This window comes from Thermobia domestica, chromosome 7 (genome assembly GCF_964235325.1).
Source record: "Thermobia domestica chromosome 7, izTheDome1.hap1.1, whole genome shotgun sequence".
Lineage (NCBI taxonomy): Eukaryota > Metazoa > Arthropoda > Insecta > Zygentoma > Lepismatidae > Thermobia > Thermobia domestica.
Genome location: NC_137460.1, coordinates 119,956,590 through 119,968,979, shown reverse-complemented (window position 1 = coordinate 119,968,979; position 12,390 = coordinate 119,956,590). Strand labels below are relative to the sequence as shown.

General features: G+C 33.3%; 1 protein-coding gene across 1 annotated transcript in view; it reads left to right on the top strand.

The window, feature by feature from the left end:
• The window catches only part of LOC145688930 (uncharacterized), a 366,369-nt gene that overhangs the window by 196,305 nt on the left and 157,674 nt on the right, over positions 1-12,390 (top strand). The gene's annotated exons all lie outside the window — the stretch shown is intronic.

The following is a 12,390-nucleotide window of genomic DNA, read 5'->3' as shown; positions in this document are numbered from 1 at the left end:
AGTACCATGTTGGAAGTTACCATCATAACTTGGAATCTATTCACATAACCACTTGAAGACAATATGACCTAAAAGTATTTTTTTAGAGATAACTCTATCTATTTGCTGAAATCTTCTCTTCAGAACTGAGAAATCACGATCTCATGCATTAAATTAATATCCTCTGGTTAGGTAGTAATGAGTAATTGAATTAAATCTGCTGAGAGATATGCGGCTAATAAAGAATCGTAAAACAGTATGGTTTTTATTTTGTAGAGAGTATCCGTGAGAAAAAATATACAATTTTGTTACTGATTTAGGAATAAAGTTGTCCACGAAATGCTTAATGCAAGAATATATTCCATTAAGTCCTTTTGTGCCAGACCCTCATGGTACACACACAAAAAATACTGCCCTCTTACTTTTGAGATAATATATACAGAACACATTAAAAACAAATTATAGAAAATAGAACATATCTTGTTATACATCCGTGAGGTATCATCATTAGTGTTTGAAAGCTAGTGAACTCACATAATATAGCGTAGATTTCTTTTGGCTCTGCGCAAGTGAACTATTTTTCTGAACTACTCTGCTATTGCTGCGCTGTATGTATATTCATTCCAGTTTTTACTTTTTTTTATCCTTACTGCAAGAGTCTCATATTCACAACATGTAGTAACATGTAATCTTTCAAAACAAAGAGTAAAATTATGACGTAAACATCGTACATAAAATGATTTAGAAGTTTTCATGTCCGGGTGTTCATTCTTAAATAGGGCCTATTTCATACATAAATTTTAAATTTAATCTTTCTGAGGAGGTAAAAGTACTGCCTCCAAGATATTGTATAATATGCTTGACGATATTTAGTGTGCAGATATAATTTAAACAGTTTCCACAACTTGAGTAGGTTTAGCATTTCCTGGTTTATTCAGACCTCTTAAATCACGCGGTACTTGTCCTGAAGAAGAATCTAACAAAAACGTGCTACTCCATCTATCGTAATTAAATGTTGCGGACTGAAAAGCTTTCTTGCAAATTGTATACAGTTTCCAGATGAGGTATATTTAATAGCTAAAATTACTTTCTTCTGGCTTTCCTGATTTAGTGATGAATGAATGGAAGACCATCTGACACGCCCAATCTTGGTCTTCCATGCAAGTCTTTTAAGAAATCTTAGGTCTTTCGGAGCTAAATTTTACAATGGATAAAGAAGACAATGGAGCTACACATATTGTTGCCTGTCTTAATGCGTCAACAGTAACGGAAATATTTTTAAGTGTAATATTATTCACTTTCATGTAGTTTAATATGCTAGTGTACAGAATTACCGAATTTCAATACTACATTTTGCATTAGTTTTGTTTATTTTTAGTTTACTCCCTGTCTTAGGCACACAAATGTTTTTCGTAGGAGTTTATAGAATCCAATTGTGAGTTATTATAAATCTATTCTAATGATGGTGAAAGTAAATCAGACACTGAAGTTCTTATCTTGTAAAAGTACGTAGAATAATGCTCTGTGTCCCCCTCTACACACCGTTCCAATTCATTGCTATTCTCCGTACTCGAAGTAAGTTCAAAAAGAATATTAAAGATATACGGAGACTGTACTTGACTAACAATACTCTTGTGGCTTGTTTCTACTAAGGAGAACTTGTGCCCATAACTTCAGATAACTAATGGTAATAAGATTAGTCGTCACTCAAGAGAGTTCGGCAGCAGAAGCAAGTGATCGAAAGTAAAATCACTTTCGAGATTGTCGAGCAATATTTTGCTGAGGAACGAATATATCAATGTAAGCCTTCTGCATTTGAAGCCTTTTCGTGGTCAATATATCCATATGTTGCATTTTATTCAATACATTGTTACATCTTATTCACTTTAAAGAAACTTTTACTTTTAGTGTAAGTTTAATGTAAGTATTTAAATAAAAGCGTAGCAACGATCAACCATGGCATTCAATTTCCAAGAGATGTATTAAACGAAACGTAAAATCTGGAGAATAATATGTATATTGTACAGAACAAAAGAAAAGCATTGTGCAATTCCATGAGATCTTCATATTTTATGCTTAGATTAGATAGGTACAGTATATAAATTTGTACTTCTCGTGGACTTTCTAAAGTGACTAATAACAGTAAATATACAAATATTTCCTATAACGAAACATAATTTCTGTACATATTTTACTAGTTTCTAGTTTGTAAGAACACATTTTAAACATACTAAAGTTTTATGCATGTACACAGACGGAACCTAAGACTGGATTCGTGTTGAAAGCCTGAAGATGTTTTTCGCAATAAGATAGACAGAAAAGTACAGATAACCGTACGCAGAAAACGGCTTGGTTCCGAGATACGTAAGATTAAAAATATGGAAGAATGGAATGCGATGCCAAACATTATAAAATCGTAAAAGTATTAATCGCAGGGCTGATGTGCACAAGAGGTAACATAAGCAGTGCATTACTGTATACAAATCTCCAATTTGCGTCCGTGTACAAGAGAGGGAAGAGGGTTTCTGAAGAGAAAAAAATTGCTTCATGGAATTTTTGAGTTTGCATTACAACGGTATGTTGTAGATTTTTACTTGTAACGATTATTAACTTGTAATTTTGGGCCGTAAGGTATTTTCAATATGTACTAGGCTGATTCTACTATTAGAGAAAGAAAAAGAAATAAGTTAGATATAATGTCTATAAAAAGATATTCAAATGTTCTTAAACAATAGGATTTTGGAATGTCGTTGTCAGGACAAACAAAAAAATAAATAGTTATTATTGAGTGAGTTAGGTAGATATATTAGAAAGTTGTGTAAAAGGTATATGTACGCTTCCTCATTATATTTATTAAAGATAAGTACATAAAGGATACATTGATGTATTATGTATTTTAGTGGGCTCAACAAATTAATTTGATAAACGAACCGTTCTAAAATTGGTGCCGGAATCTCGGGAAAGTGGAAAAAGATAGTGCATCGTTAGAAGTATAGTAAAACGAGCACCATTGAGCCCAACGTCAATCTCATTATTTTAAGAAGTGGGAAAATAATAATCGGAAGATCATAAGTACTGATAGCCAAACTGTTCAGACGGAAAGGAATTATCCAGAGAACCTAATGGATGTCTTAAGAGAGATATTACACCAAATTAAGGACCACGCTCAACAAATTGAGAAGTTAAACCAAAAAATGGATCTACAAGCACAGAAGATGGATCTACAAAAAATGGAATATCTTGATGAAAAGCTAGAGCAGTTACAGCAACGCAATGACGACAAATGGGACCAAATACAGCAGCAATTGATCCAGACAAATCATCAAGTGTATACAAAAGTTGAGCAATATGATAATAAAATGGAACGAAAGGATCAGCAGATGAAACAGGTTAAAGATATCTCACCCCAGTTTAATATGAGTAATGAAAATCAACCTGAACATTCTACAGAAACAACGGAAAATGTAGATTTTGAGTTTACATTAGTGAAAGGTACTAAGTTCTCGCAAACACTTACTGCCGTATTGGTTGGATCAGACTATCTTAACTTTTCTTTTCAATCGAATGTTTTTGATTGTCTTATGGATGCTATGTGTAGTGAAGATTTTGGTATGCATCAAAGTGTGGTATCCAAAGACAAGACTAATATGATAATAGCGAACAATCCGATGATACCTTTACGGAACATGATGCAGTGCGTTGATTTCAACCATCCAAGCATGACATCGCGATATTTTGAAAATCCTTCAATGGTCCAATTCAGTTATAACTTGAACCAAACCAACCCTAATCGAAACCAATTTCGATACATTCGTGTAAGATTAGAGTAATCCCAGTGTACAAGATAATGTTAAATACATGAGTACCGGTAATGTAACCAAACCTAACAACAGAGATGGAAGTAAAGATGATTGGCAAAGAGAAGAGTGGATCTACAAAAGGAGAAAGAAGTCAGACAGAAAGTATCCGCCTGACAACAATGCGGCTACATCTAAGAAGCACAACAAAGATCCATCGGATGCTCCCAGGAAGTCTTCGCCGAACAGAAAGCATGGCAGGACAGACTACCGTGGATGTCATGTAAAGAACAAGAACAGATCCATTAGGAGACACGATATTTCATCACCAGTGAAACGAATGAGAACCGAACCTAATTTTACCGGTAATGTAAACGAATCTAATTCTAGTAGCGACAGTGGTAGGTTGTGTAACCGAACCTAGTCTTAGTAGTAATAGCAATAGCAATCGCACTACATGTAGAGAGCATGTGGTCATTAGATCTGATTTTCTTCAAATTAGATTTCGTAGAAAAATCATAGATTGCAAGAATTCTCAAAGTAAGAAACGAAGAATTGTAGAAATAAATAACGCGCAATACTATATTCCTATTTACGACTTTCAATGTAACTTATATGAAGTCGTTGGACATGTAACTTAAGCTAAAGTTACGGTGTGAGCTAATGTAAAGGGGAAACTTAGTATTCAAAAGAGAAAAACGAAAATATTTTATGGATATGTGAGTTGGTTTAATGCGTTTTACTTTATGTTATTAAATCTTTGAGTTTATATCTATAACAGTAAATACTCAATTTATGTCAACATATGCCTTAATGTTATGTGTTTTATTCAATATTTGTATTTTATACTATTCATGTGTTTTCATATGATGGCAAAACGCAATATTAATCGCATTATTCATGTTTCATATTACAAAGTATATTTGAAAGCATCTTTGTAATGCGAGAATATATATTGAAGTTAATAATTTTTATTTTCTCTAAGAAACTCGTATTTAAGCAATTCTTGCTTTTATGTTATTGTTCTATTCGAAGTTTACGCAAATAATATAAATGTTAAAGAATAAAAGATGATATTTTTAATGTAAATGTATGAAAGTAATGACCATTATGTAAAATTTATGTCAGGTATTTCATGGAAAGAAGTACGAGTAATGAAAATAAAAATTTATACGTTTTTCAAAGAACTTCGAAATTAAATGTTATTATGGATTCAGTTTTGATTTGCCTAGAATAAATGTATATCAACATCTTTAGTTATTGGCCTAAAGTCAAAGATTTAAATTTGTTAACAATTAACCTTTTTATGGCCCATAACGGACTTAAATTAAGTGTAATTTTTTGTGTGCCTTGTAATCAACGATTATAATTAAATATAATTAACAATAATATTTTAATGTAAAAATAAGAAAATGCATGTGTATTATGATATGGTATATTTTGTATGTACGAGGAGCACTTAAAAAGTATGTTAAGGGTAACGGTCCAGAGTTCTTTTACGTTTATTAAATAAAATATATAAAAGTCCGTCGAGCGCCATAATATACAACGGTATGTTGTATATTTTTACTTGTAACGATTATTAACTTGTAATTTTGGGCCGTAAGGTATTTTCAATATGTACTAGGCTGATTCTACTATTAGAAAAAGAGAAAGAAAAAGAAATAAGTTAGATATAATATCTATAAAAAGATATTCAAATATTCTTAAATAATAGGATTTTGGAATGTCATTGTCAGGGCAAACAAAAAAAAATAGTTATTGTTGAGTGAGTTAGGTAGACATATTAGAAAGTTGTGTAAAAGGTATATGTACGCTTCCTCATTATATTTGTTAAAGATAAGTACATAAAGGATACATTGATGTATTATGTATTTTAATGGGGTCAACAATTAATTTGATAAACGAACCGTTCTAGCATGACATTTTGGGATTTGCGTTAGAATGACGTCTGTGTGGCTTTAAAACGAGCAATAACAACTGTGAAGAAAACACCAACAGCCGAATAGAAAATGATGTATATCTTACAATGATAGATCGACTCACGCGGATTGCAGAACTACTGCTATTACATTTACTCTAACGGCATTTTACTGAAGCCAAGAAATTCATGGGGAATACGATTTTTCTCTTCCCATTCTACCTTGTAAAGATATGCAGGAGGACTGTGCTTCTTGCAACGCGAGCGTTATAGTTGAGTCTTGGTCTTGATTTTACGCCTCTAGGTCTTGATGTCGGTCTTGCATCGAAATCCTTGAACTTAAAATCATGTGTAACTTGGTATTTTGCTCATTCCTCTTCCTGGACATTGGAAGTATTTTCTTACTTACATATGGCAAAATAATGAATCTTATTTGTATTACTTTCCCTTACTTGTCACTGCCTCAGGCAAATCAGGATTGTGGAATATACCTCCCTTCTCATAGTTAATTTGAACGGACAGTTATTTCGTACATGAGTATTTCTTCGATTACTATTTAGCGTTGTAATACATTAACTAGTACAGCCCATGTGAAGTGCCATCCAAACAGAGTAGTGGAAATGGCATAATAAGAAATTCAGGAGATATTTGATACCTATGGTCAGTGATAGCATCAAAACATACTGTAGATATTTTATGTATGAATTATCAGTGAAAGGTGAAGGCTACTGACTTGATAAAATCACAAAAAATTACTATTTTAAATATTACTATTTACTATTTGTTGATACAGTTAAAATAAAAAAGGAAGTTTTGCTTGTTTTCATATACAATTGTGTTACTTATAAATTTTAGAAAAGTTGAGGCATATTTAGATAATTAGATTCTATTAGTAACTCTGGCCATAGATCAAATTGATGAAAGATTAAACGATTCTCGTAGTCAAAATGGTGAGGTTTAGGTGAATCGCAGGAAATGTATTTCTTTTAAAAGGAAACAGAAGTATGTAAGTTTATACACTGGCCTCATACAAGTAAATTGGCACCCGAAAGTTGACCAACTAGTAACCATTACTACATCCAATGCACAGACAAAACATCTCCGAATGCTGGGCTTAAAAGTTGATAAAGCCCCTCTTGGCTACAAATTTATTTAGCAATGATATCCGATAAATTATAGAGGAAATTGTTTGAAAGATCAGTATAGGAACTGTTATTAATTTGAGAATCTGTGTGGCCGTTTGTATGATTTTAATTGCAGAAGACACCTAACCTTTTTTTATCGGATGTATATCTGGGAAGTTTTCAGCCCATGACAGAATTTGATTCCCATTTTACCTCCTCTAGTGGGTTGTTTACTGGGTGTCTCGCGACATTTTTTTGTTTGAAAGAAGAGTGATAATCTATTTTGAAGTATGTCGATGTATTGATGTATTAGTAAGCAAAATTAGAGTGACCACCCTTCCAAATTTTAACTGAGACAATGACATCTTTCCTGCCATATTTTACAGTGGAGTAATGGAATTATGTTGACCTGTGGACTGTCAGTCACTTCCATACCCACTGTCGGTCGATATTCAGGAATTGGTAAAAATAGACTTTTCTTGGAGAATGCAGTATGGTTCCAAAAGTGTTTTGGCTCTGTACACATGTAGATGATTAATTGAAGGTATACATCGATTGCAGTTTTTACATTTCAGACGTAGAGTTAGTTTCAGTCGATCCGAATTTTTGTCTAAACATGCACTTTTGCCTTGTTTCAGCTGCATTATGGTATTATTCATAGTTGCTAACATACACGTGAAATAGTTCTAATTGTATGACGGACGCTGTAACTGTCACACTGGCAAATTCTAATTATCCGACCTTAGGTATATTACGTTGGCTTCTCTCAGTCCATGTCCGATCTATGGCGTCAATTGTTGTAAAACATGTTCACAACACCGTCTACATACCGGTATGTCATACTCGTTGGCCGTTCGCATTCCTTAGGTTTCCATGATATCGCGTTACATTGTCCTGTGAAGGTAGATTCTGATTTGGTTTCCGGTATGAGCTCGTGTGATTCGGATCCCACGTTAAAATTGTAGGTCCATGCCTCCTGTAGATTCGGTGCTGAAAGTGACGTAAAAGTTAACTAAACAACCAATATCCTTCAAATAAGCTTTAAAAATGCGGCGACATTTTGGTCACGAGTTGACGTAATTGTGTAAACATTCGTAGTAATATGTGACCTGACCAAAAACATGAAAATTATTCCAGAAAAGCTTCCTTTTCAGTGGTGGTGGACTTTAGGACGGAAAAGGAGAAAATTACAATATTTATCAACGCAGAAATTATGATGAATATTCAGTATCTTTGTGAAATTTAAACCATAAATTTAAAAATGAATACAAGTGAACAAGATGATCTTTATTCAACGATTGGTTAATTTAAAATACTGTTTTGAAGCAAAAAGTTTAAATTTTGTTCTTTGTTTCCCTCATCCTTCATAGTCTTCTTCCTTTCCTCAAACTTTATTTCTTTTGTATTGTTTCACAATTGCTTGGTGTGCTATCAATTTTCTCCTTTGCATGTACCTTGAGATATCTCCTTTGCGATAATAGTTTGATAATAACTATACACGATAAGAATTTGATATATTACAAATACTGGAAAGAGAAGAAAATCTATTTATTAATGTTTTGCTAATATGTACAGAATTGAAAGCGTTCCATATTCACTATCCTATAAATGGGCAGATGAAATTATATATATATATATAAATATATGGTTTAAATTTATATTGCATTACGTATTCAGTTTACAGTATCTTCCTGTCAATTAGGATAGTTTCTAAAATTTTCAACGAACTTGAAAGTTCATTGCTGAATTCTCTATGCTTGCGTATGTGTGTCTGTGTGTATGTGTTTTATTTGCGAATTACTCAATTGAGTTCAGCAAAAGCTATCTGAAAGAAGTGATGAAATTTTTCGCGTCACACTTACTTTTTCCGAGATATTCCGATTTCAGAGATTTAAGGAGACATATCTCTGGAATCTTAAATCTTACAAAGATCACATTAGTGTTGATCAATACCTAAGAGGATGGAAAACATTTTGGTACCAAATAATAACCTTTGGAAACTGATCACTATTTACCATTGCCAAGATATTGGCGAAAAGTTAGGTTTTTGGGAAATTTAAGGAGCCGTATCTCGGGAACTGTAAGTCATAGAGAGATGATATTTTGCTTTTTTTTAAAAAAAAAAAATTGAGCCCTCGATTTTGAGCATGTGTCTTCGTATGAGAACAAGTCGTAGAACATTTTAACAGAACTCTTAAATAAAACACCTTGAAAAAATTTAGTACTGAAAGAAATTATAAATGGATAGATATATTACAAGAATTGTTTGGCAGAACCAATTCACGAGACACTGTATTCACACTATCAAGCCGTAAAGTAATAGTGAGGAAATGTGAGTTACGTGGCCCTCACACCTTAGAAACAAAGGTCAAGTTCTGGCAGCAACATCTTGCCAGGACCGTGACGTGTGAGTTACATGTTTCTCATACATGGCCACAACAAAAGTCAGGCTCCGACAAACAATTTCCATCCTGAGCCTTCTTCCCTCTCATTACCTGACCTTGTCGTGGCGATAGGGCTCAAACCCTGAATGGTAACCAGTCTGGTCTATATAGCTACAAAGAAATGGCTTTCCGGATCAAGTAAGGATGCTCAAATTAGCACCACGACTAGTTTGCACTTAATTAGTAATTCAAAATCGACTGAACGTTTTTGTACCGTGTGACTTATCAAACAACTGGTTTGGATGAGCAATTGACGAATATATAATGAACTTACTCATATGATAATGTATATAGGTGAAATCTAGGATAATATAGAAACTGAAATACAACGAATGTGTCACATCTAGCCGTAACAATGAGTTACATTAATTCTAGTACAAAATGACATGTTGTAGAGTGGACAATATAGATATGCCTTTTAGCTTTATAGGTCTACTATAATATAGGATATTTATAGTAAAATAACCAATTTTTTGTTTTGTTACTTTCATATAGGATATAATTGGGTAGTGCATACTATATTATTAATCTACTAGTAACGCGGGGCACTTTGATATATAGGACATGTAGGTTATGCTGTTCTATAGATTTCAAGCTGAAGGGGCGGGGTTACTTCCGGGCAAGGAATTGAAACCTGTTTTGGGACTTGCTCGACAAACTCTTTCAGGAAAGATATAGATAGTCCCCATATTCAAGATTCAACTTTGAAATCATGTCAAGTTAGAACGAATTAATAAAAACGGAGATGGAAGTGCTGACAATATCATAACTATAAATAAACTACAAATGAATAACTGTCTACCTCACGAGATATTTTTTAACTAATTTCGCTGCGAGTTCGAATGCCAGCATAATATATCTTTCTCCAGTCACCTTAATTTGAAGCCAAAACTAATTAGCAATCTATGAGAAACCCATCGAAATCAGCAGAGTAAAAGCAAGAATTTATGAAAACATTCTCCTGTTTTCTGCTAACATGAGTTTCATACTAATCATCTTTTGCAAAGAAGCGTGAGAAGAAACTGGCTTTTGTATGTGAAAGGGCTGGTTATTTCAAGAAATTTTTATTTACGATGCTAGTATTGCAACCTTTACGAAACAGCAAAGTTACCTTATGTTAAAATATAGTAGACCAGAAAAGAAACATAAACACTGTTATATGTTAATATATTTTGCTGCGCATAAGGAAGTTATCATTTTTCTTTTCTGTAAAGCAAAATTCTTAAAATAGTATTATTTTCAAGAAGCAGACAAAGACTTTTGCAACTTATTTTCTGTATAGTTCTTCAGTAAATAAGTCTGTAATTAAGTTCAAAATAAACAAACAAGCCCAATGGGAAGAATTCGTAAAATTATAGATTTTTTTTTTTTGTAAATATAATGATTTAATTGTTACTACTATCTCTGCCATGTAGAGTCTCTTGTTTAATTCTAGATCCCAAAAACTGTACTTCGTGGTAGTGAGCGTGGGTTCTTTTGGAGGTCTTTCGTTTCCTCTCTTTGTTCTTCTGTCATTATCATCAGTGCCGGATTAAAGTTTGGTGGGGCCCTAAGCTATTGAAAGGGGTCTTTTATACGTCAAGCTTTGTTTTTCAGCAACAAATTGGCCATTTTTAAGTTTGAATATGTTAGTTTACGGACCTAATGGATATCTAAGTAGAAACAAGAACCTATTACAAGCAGGGCTGGAAAACGGAGGCTCCATTATAAGCGGGGTTGAATAACAGGGACCTCATTACAAGTGCTGCTGAGAAAATAGAACCCTAGTACTTGCTTCATAAAAGCCTAGTACATAACAATACAAAACACCATAGCTGTATGTGCGTTTTATCTTATTTGCTTTTTTTGTTATTTCGAAATTATTTTAGAATCATTTTTTTCTTTAAAAGTTTTGGATCCCAAGCTAGTGGAACCCTAAACTATAGCTTGTTTAGCTTATACGTTAATCTGGCACTGATTTATCACCCATCTTCTTTAGCCTCGGCACATAATCATCTGACTTTAAAAGAGGAAAAATGTTCCTATATTTTTAAATTATACTTTTAAAAAAAACTTTTCAAGCTAAATTTCATAGTAACTCTATTTTTCTCAGGAAGAGAAATTTACATTTTTAAAGTCCTAGAACAATGTTGATAGCCCTCACGTATTATAAAATAATTGTACCCGATCTGACTCTGAAAAAGAAAGCTACACTTCTTTAAAAAAATACTTAGAAGTTTAGTAAACAACTTACACAATAATTGTATGCCTAAACATATCTTTGCATATATCTTGAGTAAACCTTTGAATAAAGTTTTCTAAAGCAAAATGCACTTTGCCGTTCCTTCTACATGAACTATCAAGGCATCAGTACAATTCACTAATAAAATGTAACCGTGAGCTCCTTCGTGGATAAGCGGTTAGCACACGCGCCTTTGGCGTGGGAGACCCAGGTTGGATTCCCGGCGGGAGCTCATGTGGTTAGGATTCCACGTTAATCACTAGGTCCATGTCTCATATAGCCTCGCTGCTGAACGGGAAGTTAAAATCAACTTAACTCAAAATGTCCCCTGATAAGTTTCATGGAAAATATGAAACTGTTAAGCCCAACATCAGTTGTCGTAATCCACCCTAGAAACCAAAAATTTTTAAGTAAAACTATGAAAAAGTAAGAGAATAGATTGATAGTATAATTAAGAAAAAGATTCATAATGAAGTAATCTGCATCAAAAAAACACCTGCTTCATGTAAAAAGAATCGCCTACATGAGGAACAAACAAATTTGAGTACTTCCTAGATTTGATTGTTCTATCAAGTAAACGTTCTTACCAAACAATCGGGTATGGTGTACATACTAACAGATATTAGTATAAATGAGCGGAAAATATTAAAGAGTATAGCAGATAGGAGGGTCTAAACCTAACATTGTAATCTATAGAATATTTTAGTTGCACATTGGTCTTGAACCTCTACATGTTCTTCTCACTGGTGTAGTTGGGGAGTGCAACGCAACACAAAACACACAAAGGGTAATTACTAGAGAGAATCAAATGAAAACTGCGCTTTTTCTTACTGGAGGGAGAATGTTTGTTTCTATATTATTTTTCTACATAGTCTCTCCCAGTTCAATGTACTTATGCCATTGG